General features: G+C 47.5%; 1 long non-coding RNA gene across 1 annotated transcript; it reads right to left on the bottom strand.

Annotated features, from left to right (window-relative positions):
- Positions 1-1,812: 1,812 nt before the first annotated feature.
- On the bottom strand, positions 1,813-3,920 carry LOC147672506 (uncharacterized). Its single transcript, XR_015303513.1, has 2 exons — positions 3,818-3,920; positions 1,813-1,994 (listed from the first exon to the last, which is right to left on the bottom strand). It is a non-coding gene; the product is annotated as an uncharacterized LOC147672506 (long non-coding RNA).
- Positions 3,921-10,706: the final 6,786 nt, after the last annotated feature.

The following is a 10,706-nucleotide window of genomic DNA, read 5'->3' as shown; positions in this document are numbered from 1 at the left end:
CAGCCAGGAGCGTCGGAAGCGGTGGGGGCAGGTGTGCCGGGCCCTTTTTAAGATCACGGGGGTCCAGCGCACCTATAATCAGGTGACCCACCGCTGGACCGATATTCTGGAGCGGGAGCACGACCTGCTCGATCTGCTGGGAGTGGAGGTCCCCGGGCTTGGTGAGTAGTAGTAGCAATTTTTTCATCACTCACTACTCTGTTTTTTCTCCTGCTCTGTGTGTTAATATTGCAAATGTTTGCTTTAACTTTTTTACAAAGAACAATAATGCTGCTGATTACATTGATAGGAGAGCTAAATTAATATTTCAAAATCTTCTGTGCATTTCAGGTGCACTGCTCTCTTTCTCTGTGGCGGTGCCACTGCTTATTTGTTTTCTATTTTGTGTTCATTTAATTGGGCTGAGTAATGTATGAGTGTACTTTACAGAACTGCGTAATGCTAGACACAAAGGGGCAGATTTACAAGCCCCTTGCGCCACGTTTATGCTGCCTTACCTGACGCACAGCGACGTAAACGTGGCGCATCCCAGCGAGTCATGTACAACGTGATGCTTCTAAGGAGATGCGCCACGTTAAGACCTGGGCCTGCGCCACAATGAGTGCGTTGCCACGCAGGGGGAGGGGGGGGGGGGTGGCGGTCAGGCAGATGTGCGCCTCGCAAAAGTGCCTGCGTGAAATCTACAAGATTTAACGCAGGCACTTCCGCGACGCTGCTACGTCAATTCTTTATGCCTGCTTGCTTGAAGCAGGCGTAAGGACTGATGTGGTATGTTGAGTATTGGGCATCCCTGAGCATTGCTATAGTTGCATCGCGCCCGCGACGCGACTCTAGAGATGCGCCCCTCTTTCGTCACGAGATGCATCACGCATCTGCCTACCCTTGCGCCAGGGTTTGCCGCATTGTAATTGCGGCGCATCTGCCGTGACGCAAGGTTAGTTTTGAGTTACGCATTTTGTTCTGGTGCACCTCTGGAGGTGTGCAGCCCAGAACTCGTAAGTATGCCCCTAAGTGCATTACCTGTGCATCCCTGCAAAGTGTGAGGCACGCCAGCACCACCCATGGTGCGCCGTATTTTCAATGCGGCACGCCATGGTGCCAAAACGTCACCGAAGCGTTACGCATCGGTGCCGTAAAGGCGGCTCATTGATGGAGTTGCGTTGCAACAATGGCGCAGCTCCAGCAATGCTGCGTCAAGCCATAAGCCTGCTTCATGCAGGCGCAGGGTTTCAGTGACGCATCATTGTCCTAAATGACTGAGTAGAGGCTCAGGTGCAGTCCTTCCTTTGTAGCCCTCTTTTTGGCTAAAATAGTTGGTTCTTGTTCTTTCTAAATGTTTGATTTGGTTGACAAGGACATCGACAAGCAGCAATCATCATTTTTTTCTGTTCTTTCTTTCATGTTGTACGTCAGGTCCGCCCAGGGGCAAGCGGACAGAAACAGCGGATGCAGTGGCTCCAAAGGAGGAGGATGATGCAGGCCAGGGCGGCGAGTGCTCCTTTGCTGGCCCCAGTAAGTTTTCATTTAAATATAGAGGACCTATTGTTGTCCAAGCGTTCCTAATTTAAATTTTCGAAACAGTGTTTAGATAGGAGCTAAATCAATAATACTACTGTTGCAGGGACAATTCTCCACAAACCTTACTATGGACACCAAAGACCAGAGTAATAATATTTCAGAGTGGCGTGTTTGGCACACTGTATACTATAGTATAAACTCGGTAGTGTCAGCGGCACGGACTCCTCCTTGCAAAAATTACAAAACCTTTCTCTCGGTCACTCTAGCTTGGAGGACCAAAAACCACAGAGTCTATTCAAGTTTAAAAGCTTTATTAAAAAAAGTAAAAGTAAACACATATATTAAAATAAAGTTAGCTGGAAAAGGAAAAGTGCTTGGTGCTGAGTTGATGAGTAATGGAACACATGTCTTGTGGTCGAGCCGAGCTTTCACCTGGTTTAGTTGGTTGCTCTTGTCCGTAGAAGTCCAGCGTCTGTCTGTTCAGAGAAAAAAGATGTGTGTTAAAATTAAGCAAGCATTCATCAATTGTGACAAAAAAGTGCAGCAAGACAACAGCCTTCCCTGGAAGGAGGGACATTTTTACTTTAGACTAGAGTAGACAGTCAATTCTTTTTTCTGTTTTCAAACTTCTTCATTCCTAGACCAAATACTAGTGAGTGGTGTAATCTAACAGTCTTAAATATATTTTTTAGGTGGAACAGCTGGTGGCGGGGCCAGCTCGGACGTGATCGTCATCGACTCGGAGTCTGAGGGCGACTCTGGGGAGGATGCGGCGCAAGTGGACAATCAGACTGTGAGGAAGCAGGCAGCGGTGGTGTGGAGTACAGGTAAGCTGGATCATGGTACTATCTGACTCTTAGATAGCATATGATGTGTATCCAGTGCTGGACCAGTGACAAATTACAATATGGTAATTACAGCAGGCTGGGACCGACAGACAGATAGAGGCAGAGAGAGAGGAAGACAGAAGGAGAGAGAGAGGGAGGGAGCCAGAGGGAGGGTGAGGGAGGGAGACAGAGAGAGAGACAGCGAGGTAGAGGGAGACAGAGAGAGAGATAGAGACATATCGCCTGGGCCTGGTGCAGATGATACGGTTGCTGGTGTGGTTAACGGCTCAGAGGAAAAGTCACTCACTTCTGCCAGATCTCTTTCATATGAAAGAGCACCAAACCAAGGATACAAGTGAGTTGTGGGAAGGGAAATGGTGATTCAAGCGCCCCCCCTTGCCCCTCCATGCGGACGCCCATGATACTGGCCTCAATAGTTTTGTACTGCGCTGGCTAGTTGCTAGTTGTACTGTGACACAACTTCCTGCTGAATCATTTTGTGTTAATCATATTCTTAAAGAGCATTCGTTACAGATTATGTTTTTCTTTCTTCTTATAGTTGGTAATACCAAAACATCGAAACCGAGCAGGAGTATGCGGGCTGTACTTGCCCGGCAACGGAGGCTGGATGCCACTGTTGCGCAATATCGCCGGCTGGTGGAAATGGAGGGGGACGACACGCACTCCAGTGTAACATCTTCTGCATCCTCCTCCGTGACCCCACGTTCTGCCGGTAAGCGCAGTGCTCCAGCCAACCGGAGCCGTGCTGGAAGACGCCACCGCCGAGCAGCAAAGGCTGCACCTCCTCACAGTACTGTAAAGGCTCGCTTGCGCCTTGCACTCCGCAGAGTGTCCAAGCTAGAGGCGGAGGTCCAGAGATGGAAGGAGTATCACAATCTGGTGGAGGGCCTCCGTTTAGATCAAGCCATCATCCAGGAGAAGTTTGATGCCCTGGAGGCCAAATTCAACAACCTGCATCCGTAGAGTGTCCCTTGCCCCTTTTTTAGAGACTTTTGGGGGGTGGGAATTGGGAGTTGGGGTTTTTGGGGACTTTTGATGGACTATTTATTTGTTGGGGTTAGGGAGGGTCTTGCGGGAGTTTATTTTGTTAGGGATATAAAAATATACTTTTTCAAACTTTATCTGAGCATAGCTGTTTTTTACTACTTTTGAGCCTCCCATCCAAACGCTTATCTTACCTGTAATTTGTGTTTGTTGAGGGTTGTCTCCACCTGGAATTCACGGTGTCCTAAAGCGTTCTGCAGCTGGGCCCCAACTGGAGTTTCCCGGCGTGGATTTTCTGCAAAGCAAAAGCAACCTGTAGTTGGCCAAATGTTTTCCAAAGTTAAATGCCTGTCACAGAGTTTCCTAAATCAAGAGTCCTAGGAGATTACTAGTAGTACCACTGTCACTCTCTCGCCTCTCCTCCTAATACTCCATTATACTACCTCCCATCCAAACGCTTATCTTACCTGTAATTTGTGTTTGTTGAAGGGTTGTCTCCACCTGGAATTCACAGTGTCCTAAAGCGTTCCGCAGCTGGGCCCCAACTGGAGTTTCCCGGCGTGGATTTTCTGCAAAGCAAAAGCAACCTGTAGTTGGCCAAATGTTTTCCAAAGTTAAATGCCTGTCACAGAGTTTCCATAATCAAGAGTCCTAGGAGTTTACTAGTAGTACCACTGTCACTCTCTCGCCTCTCCTCCTAATACTCCATTATACTACCTCCCATCCAAACGCTTATCTTACCTGTAATTTGTGTTTGTTGAAGGGTTGTCTCCACCTGGAATTCACAGTGTCCTAAAGCGTTCCGCAGCTGGGCCCCAACTGGAGTTTCCCGGCGTGGATTTTCTGCAAAGCAAAAGCAACCTGTAGTTGGCCAAATGTTTTCCAAAGTTAAATGCCTGTCACAGAGTTTCCATAATCAAGAGTCCTAGGAGTTTACTAGTAGTACCACTGTCACTCGCTCGCCTCTCCTCCTAATACTCCATTATACTACCTCCCATCCAAACGCTTATCTTACCTGTAATTTGTGTTTGTTGAAGGGTTGTCTCCACCTGGAATTCACAGTGTCCTAAAGCGTTCCGCAGCTGGGCCCCAACTGGAGTTTCCCGGCGTGGATTTTCTGCAAAGCAAAAGCAACCTGTAGTTGGCCAAATGTTTTCCAAAGTTAAATGCCTGTCACAGAGTTTCCATAATCAAGAGTCCTAGGAGTTTACTAGTAGTACCACTGTCACTCTCTCGCCTCTCCTCCTAATACTCCATTATACTACCTCCCATCCAAACGCTTATCTTACCTGTAATTTGTGTTTGTTGAAGGGTTGTCTCCACCTGGAATTCACAGTGTCCTAAAGCGTTCCGCAGCTGGGCCCCAACTGGAGTTTCCCGGCGTGGATTTTCTGCAAAGCAAAAGCAACCTGTAGTTGGCCAAATGTTTTCCAAAGTTAAATGCCTGTCACAGAGTTTCCATAATCAAGAGTCCTAGGAGTTTACTAGTAGTACCACTGTCACTCTCTCGCCTCTCCTCCTAATACTCCATTATACTACCTCCCATCCAAACGCTTATCTTACCTGTAATTTGTGTTTGTTGAAGGGTTGTCTCCACCTGGAATTCACAGTGTCCTAAAGCGTTCCGCAGCAACTCGTCAACGTAAGTTTCTTCATTGTGCGGAATCCAGGCATCAGCATTACGGGAAATGGATAGAATGAGTCTGGAGGAGGAGGATAGACGACCAGGACTGAGTTCTTGGCAACTAACTTGTGAACCTGATGAATGCTGCGGCAAGACAGTTCTGCTGATGGGCTTGTTCTTTGATTGGGTGATTACAGTTTTGTTGTGAATGGGATCAAGCACTTGGTAAACAAAGAAAGACAGACACACAGGAATAAAAGTGAATAAGGAGTCGAACTAAAAACAAAGTTAATGAATCATTGACTCATTTTCAGAACTCGGTGTCAGGGAAAATGAACTCGTCCTCATACTCTGCAAATTCAGTCGGTAGTACTTGTGGTAACTGAGGAGAACTTTCCTCAGGTAGGTCGGTGTCCTCTTCTTCCTGCGTGCATTCTCGTACTTTGTAATCTGGTGGTATGAAGTGCTGGTTCATCTTTATCATGGTGAGCCGCTCCACATTTGCGGGCAAGAGGCGGGACCTTTTGGAAGTCACAATGCCACCAGCAGAACTAAAAACACGTTCTGAAGACACGCTTGCGAGTGGGCAAGACAAGTAATTGATAGCCAGGTTGGTGAGCTCTCGCCATATGTTTCTTTTCCCATGCCAATACGCCAATGGGTCCTCAGTAATATTGACCGCTGTTGAGTCATCCAGGTAGGCCTGCACCATTGAAACAATGTTCTCCCGCATTCCTGTACTTTGCACTTCTGTGTCCTTTCTGGGACAAGCAAACCCTAGCTGACTTAGCCAATCCTCTTCAGACATATCGCCTGTGCCTGGTGCAGATGATACGGTTGCTGGTGTGGTTAACGGCTCAGAGGAAAAGACACTCACTTCTGCCACAGGCACAGAAGTGCTTTTATCCGACGCCTGTTGGCCTGCTGATTCACTAGTACTGTCTTCTCCTACAGTTTCCTTCCTCTCTCTTTCAAAACGAATGGCTGACCGAGCTAGCCAACCTTTGTACTCTGTAACATCTGAAGTTTCAAAAGGAATTAATACTTTTCCTAACAATGGCTTTCTGTAACGTGGATCCAGAATAGTAGCACAAATGTAGTGCTGTTGTTTCTTGATATTTACAAGCCGTTTATTGCTAACTAGGCATTGTAATAATCTCTGCGCCAACTCATATGCTTCATTCTTTCCCGCATCCTTTAATTCTGAAGACACCACCTTGACTTGGTGCTCGAGCTTCAGCAACAATGGGATAGCTTTGCTCAAAGAACAGTCCTCCCTGCTGACTTCACGCGTGAAGACCTCAAAAGGACGAAGCATGTCTGTCAGGCTTTTAACTAGCTGCCATTGCTCCACCGCTAGCATCATTTCTGTCGTATCACCACCCAGGTTGTAGAAATACTCATTGACTACTGGAAACAGCTCATGCAGACGCTCAAGCATGTAGAAGGTTGAGTTCCAACGTGTTGCCACCTCCTGGATAAGTGCTTTCACTGGCATTCTACGTACATTTTGCTGGCGCCTCAGCTCCTTCCGGGCCTTAAAAGAATGGTTGAAATGTGTGCATATTCTTCTGCAGATGGTCAGCATTTTGTCGACTGCAGGTTCTTTTTTCAAGAACTTTTGCACGACAAGGTTCATACAGTGCGCCAAACACGGCACTCTGAAATAGTCACCGTCCGCCATGGCCTTAACTACATTGCTGCCATTATCAGTAGAAACATAACCAACCTTGCAATTTCTTTTGGGCAGCCATTGCAAGACCTTTTTGTTAAAGTCATGCAAAATGTTGTCTGCAGTATGAGTTTTCTCCATGCCAAACATGGCTAATGTTGCATGTTTACGAGCACCCTTAAAAATGTCGACCAAGTCACCACCTGCATTTATCCGTTTAGCAACCCCTGAAAAAGAGACCCAGTGTGCAGTGATGCACATGTAATCAAGGGCTTGGCAACTGGTCCACATGTCTGTTGTCAGGTGTATAGTGTGAACAGCACTCTTCTGCAAAGCTGCCCCAACCAACTCAAGCACCTCTTTATGTAGTGCTGGAACAGCAACCCTGGCAAAATAGAACCGGCTAGGAACCTTCCATTTAGGGGCCAGTGTTGCCACGAGTTCAAGAAAACCCACACCTTCGACAAACGAAAAAGGGAGAAGGTCCACCGCTAGCATTTTAGCCAGCTTAGTGTTATACAGGCGCACAATTGGGTGGTTGCGTTGAAATGGCGCATCTGAGGAGAACATGTCTGTAATGCTGCGCTGGACAAGTTTAATGAATGATGCTGATGCCTTCTTCGACCCACTTCTGCTCAGTGTTGACATTTTCCGCATTGGTGTGTCTCCCAGACTCTCAGTGTGCCTCCTATGTGTTCCGGAGGGTGTGGTGCTGCCAGGGGTACTGGGTGCGCCCGAATAAATGTCTGACGCTTCTTCTACCTCCCCGTCATCTTCAGATGAAACACCTAGTACGGGTTTATTTTGGCCACTTGCCCTTTGGGATTCCTTTGCCTTGATGTTTGCTAGGTGCGCAAACCATTCTACAGAGTGCCTTCTTTCAAGATGACCTAGCTGGCCTCCGGTACCATAGTTGGTACCAATCTTACCGCGGCTAACTGTAGTCGTACAAATGGAACAAACGGCTAGGTTATCATGCTTTGCATGGACACTAAAATAGTTCCAAACTGGGGACTGGAAACTTCTGGTTTTGCAGCACGAGGTGATGATACTGCCAATGCCAGATGAAGCAGTGGTGGATGAGCCTTGCAGACCTCTACTGGGTTGTGCAATTATTGCAGCAACCCTACTTGAGGGAGTCGAGCTGGATGGAGTTCCCCTCTGGGGAGAAAATATGGGAGCTGTAGGTTTTGGTGAACTTGTACTACATGACTGCGTTGGTGGTGCTACCAGTGCCACATCGCCAGGGTCACGCTCAGCATGACGTCGGGATAGGGTATAAATGTCTGTCTGCTGCATGGCCGGTGTGGCTGGAATGACGTGTGTGATGACTAGGTCATTGCTGTCATCCTGTTCATCAACATCAGAATGCACCACTTCATCAAGTCCGACATTCGGATCCATAAGTATGAGCTTTCCGGGGCCCTTCCTTTTAACATTTGATACCTTTCTCAGCTCATGGTGTGCCTCCCTCTCAGACGTCGGAGATAGTTGCCAATCTGGATCCAGATCATCTGATGGAGCGGGGCTTGAAGAGGAACTTCTACACACCCTCCTTGATCTTTTCCTTGCTGGGGAGCTGGGAGAAAATGAATCATCAGGAGGAGTGGCTTCGTCTTCCTGACTTGATACCCCGGGTCCAAAGTCAATTTCCTCCTGTGCCCCGACTTCGGGAAGAACAACCATTGTGGCCACTTGCACCGCTCCATGCGCCGCTACATGGCCCTCTTCACTGACCTCTACTTGCAACTCTTCATGGACCTCGCCTTCTCGGCCTTCTCCTTCTCGGCCTTCTCCTTCTCGGCCTTCTCCTTCTCGGCCTTCTCCTTCTCGGCCTTCTCCTTCTCGGCCTTCTCCTTCTCGGCCTTCCCCTTCTCGGCCTTCTCCTTCTCGGCCTTCCCCTTCTCGGCCTTCCCCTTCTCGGCCAGCTCCTTCTCGACCAGCTCCTTCCCGGACAGCTCCTTGCGCATGTACTTGTGCTTGTACTGTTAGCTCATGCAGTTGTTGTTGCGGCTTTGGTTGTTGAATAGTACTTGAGCCAACATCACTGGTCGTTGGTGATTGAACCAATAAACCGGCTACCTGTGCAGCACTCATGGTGGACTTTGGTTCTTTTTTCCACATACATTTAGTGGTCGAGGCACCAGACTCCTTGGTAAGTGGTGCCACTTGCTTCTTCTTCTCCTTAGTAGAGACATCTTTCTTGCAAGAGGAGCTACGGGCACCTCTTTTCGGACCCATCTTCTGATTCTTCTTCAGATGTCGGAACAGCAGGCCGCAGCAGGACTTCTTCCTGGCACTGATGCTCAACGATGATGCAGAGTTCTTGACTTTGTGCACCTAAAAGCAAACGAAGACAGAGGAACATCAGTTAAATATATGTTGCATATGTGGCGCTTCATTTAATAGTTTGCAAGTAGGCATTTATGAATACACACGTGCACACCACAATATGGAAATATCAAAAATAAGAATTGCTACATTTTTGGGAAACAGGAATTCAACATTGATCCAAGAGAGCCAACAGAGAGGCATGTAGTTAGTTTCATGTACCACTGACTCAACCTGGGCACAAGGGGTGAAAGCAAGGAAAAATGGGTGCAGGCCTATGGCACAAAGCTCACTGCCTGCCTTCAAAATGTCCGCTTGACCCCCATCCACATGGCCAGGAGGACCATGCCTCAAAATGGCCCCACCCAACATAGCCAGCCCCCAACCCCTACTCCAAAAAGTCAAAAAAGACAACACAAATCACCACATTCCAATGCCATCCATCAAGTTTCAGAAGGTTTATGCTGCCTGCTGGTGGTTTTCTGGTGCAGAATTGCACTTTTTGCAATTTAGCGAGTGCGAGATTGTTGCTTCACGACGCGAACGCGGCAAAACACCCGCAAAATAAACCAAAACAACCGCAAAAGTCAGAAAACACACACAAAAATCACCACAAAGAAAATCAACTTATCAACTTACTGGTGAAATCAAATTTCGAATACACACGTGCACACCACAATATGGAAATATCAAAAATAAGAATTGCTACATTTTTGGGAAACAGGAATTCAACATTGATCCAAGAGAGCCAACAGAGAGGCATGTAGTTAGTTTCATGTACCACTGACTCAACCTGGGCACAAGGGGTGAAAGCAAGGAAAAATGGGTGCAGGCCTATGGCACAAAGCTCACTGCCTGCCTTCAAAATGTCCGCTTGACCCCCATCCACATGGCCAGGAGGACCATGCCTCAAAATGGCCCCACCCAACATAGCCAGCCCCCAACCCCTACTCCAAAAAGTCAAAAAAGACAACACAAATCACCACATTCCAATGCCATCCATCAAGTTTCAGAAGGTTTATGCTGCCTGCTGGTGGTTTTCTGGTGCAGAATTGCACTTTTTGCAATTTAGCGAGTGCGAGATTGTTGCTTCACGACGCGAACGCGGCAAAACACCCGCAAAATCACCAAAACAACCCCAAAAGTCGGAAAACACACACAAAAATCACCACAAAGAAAATCAACTTATCAACTTACTGGTGAAATCAAATTTCGAATACACACGTGCACACCACAATATGGAAATATCAAAAATAAGAATTGCTACATTTTTGGGAAACAGGAATTCAACATTGATCCAAGAGAGCCCACAGAGAGGCATGTAGTTAGTTTCATGTACCACTGACTCAACCTGGGCACAAGGGGTGAAAGCAAGGAAAAATGGGTGCAGGCCTATGGCACAAAGCTCACTGCCTGCCTTCAAAATGGCCGCTTGACCCCCATCCACATGGCCAGGAGGACCATGCTTCAAAATGGCCCCACCCAACATAGCCAGCCCCCAACCCCTACTCCAAAAAGTCAAAAAAGACAACACAAATCACCACAATCCAATGCCATCCATCAAGTTTCAGAAGGTTTATGCTGCCTGCTGGTGGTTTTCTGGTGCAGAATTGCACTTTTTGCAATTTAGCGAGTGCGAGATTGTTGCTTCACGACGCGAACGCGGCAAAATACCCGCTAAATCACCAAAACCACCCCAAAAGTTGGAAAACACACACAAAAATCACCA

The sequence above is a fragment of the Lissotriton vulgaris genome, unplaced genomic scaffold (assembly GCF_964263255.1).
Source record: "Lissotriton vulgaris unplaced genomic scaffold, aLisVul1.2 SCAFFOLD_250, whole genome shotgun sequence".
NCBI lineage: Eukaryota > Metazoa > Chordata > Amphibia > Caudata > Salamandridae > Lissotriton > Lissotriton vulgaris.
Note: the sequence above shows the minus strand (reverse complement) of the source record. Positions and strands in the feature narration are given on the sequence as shown.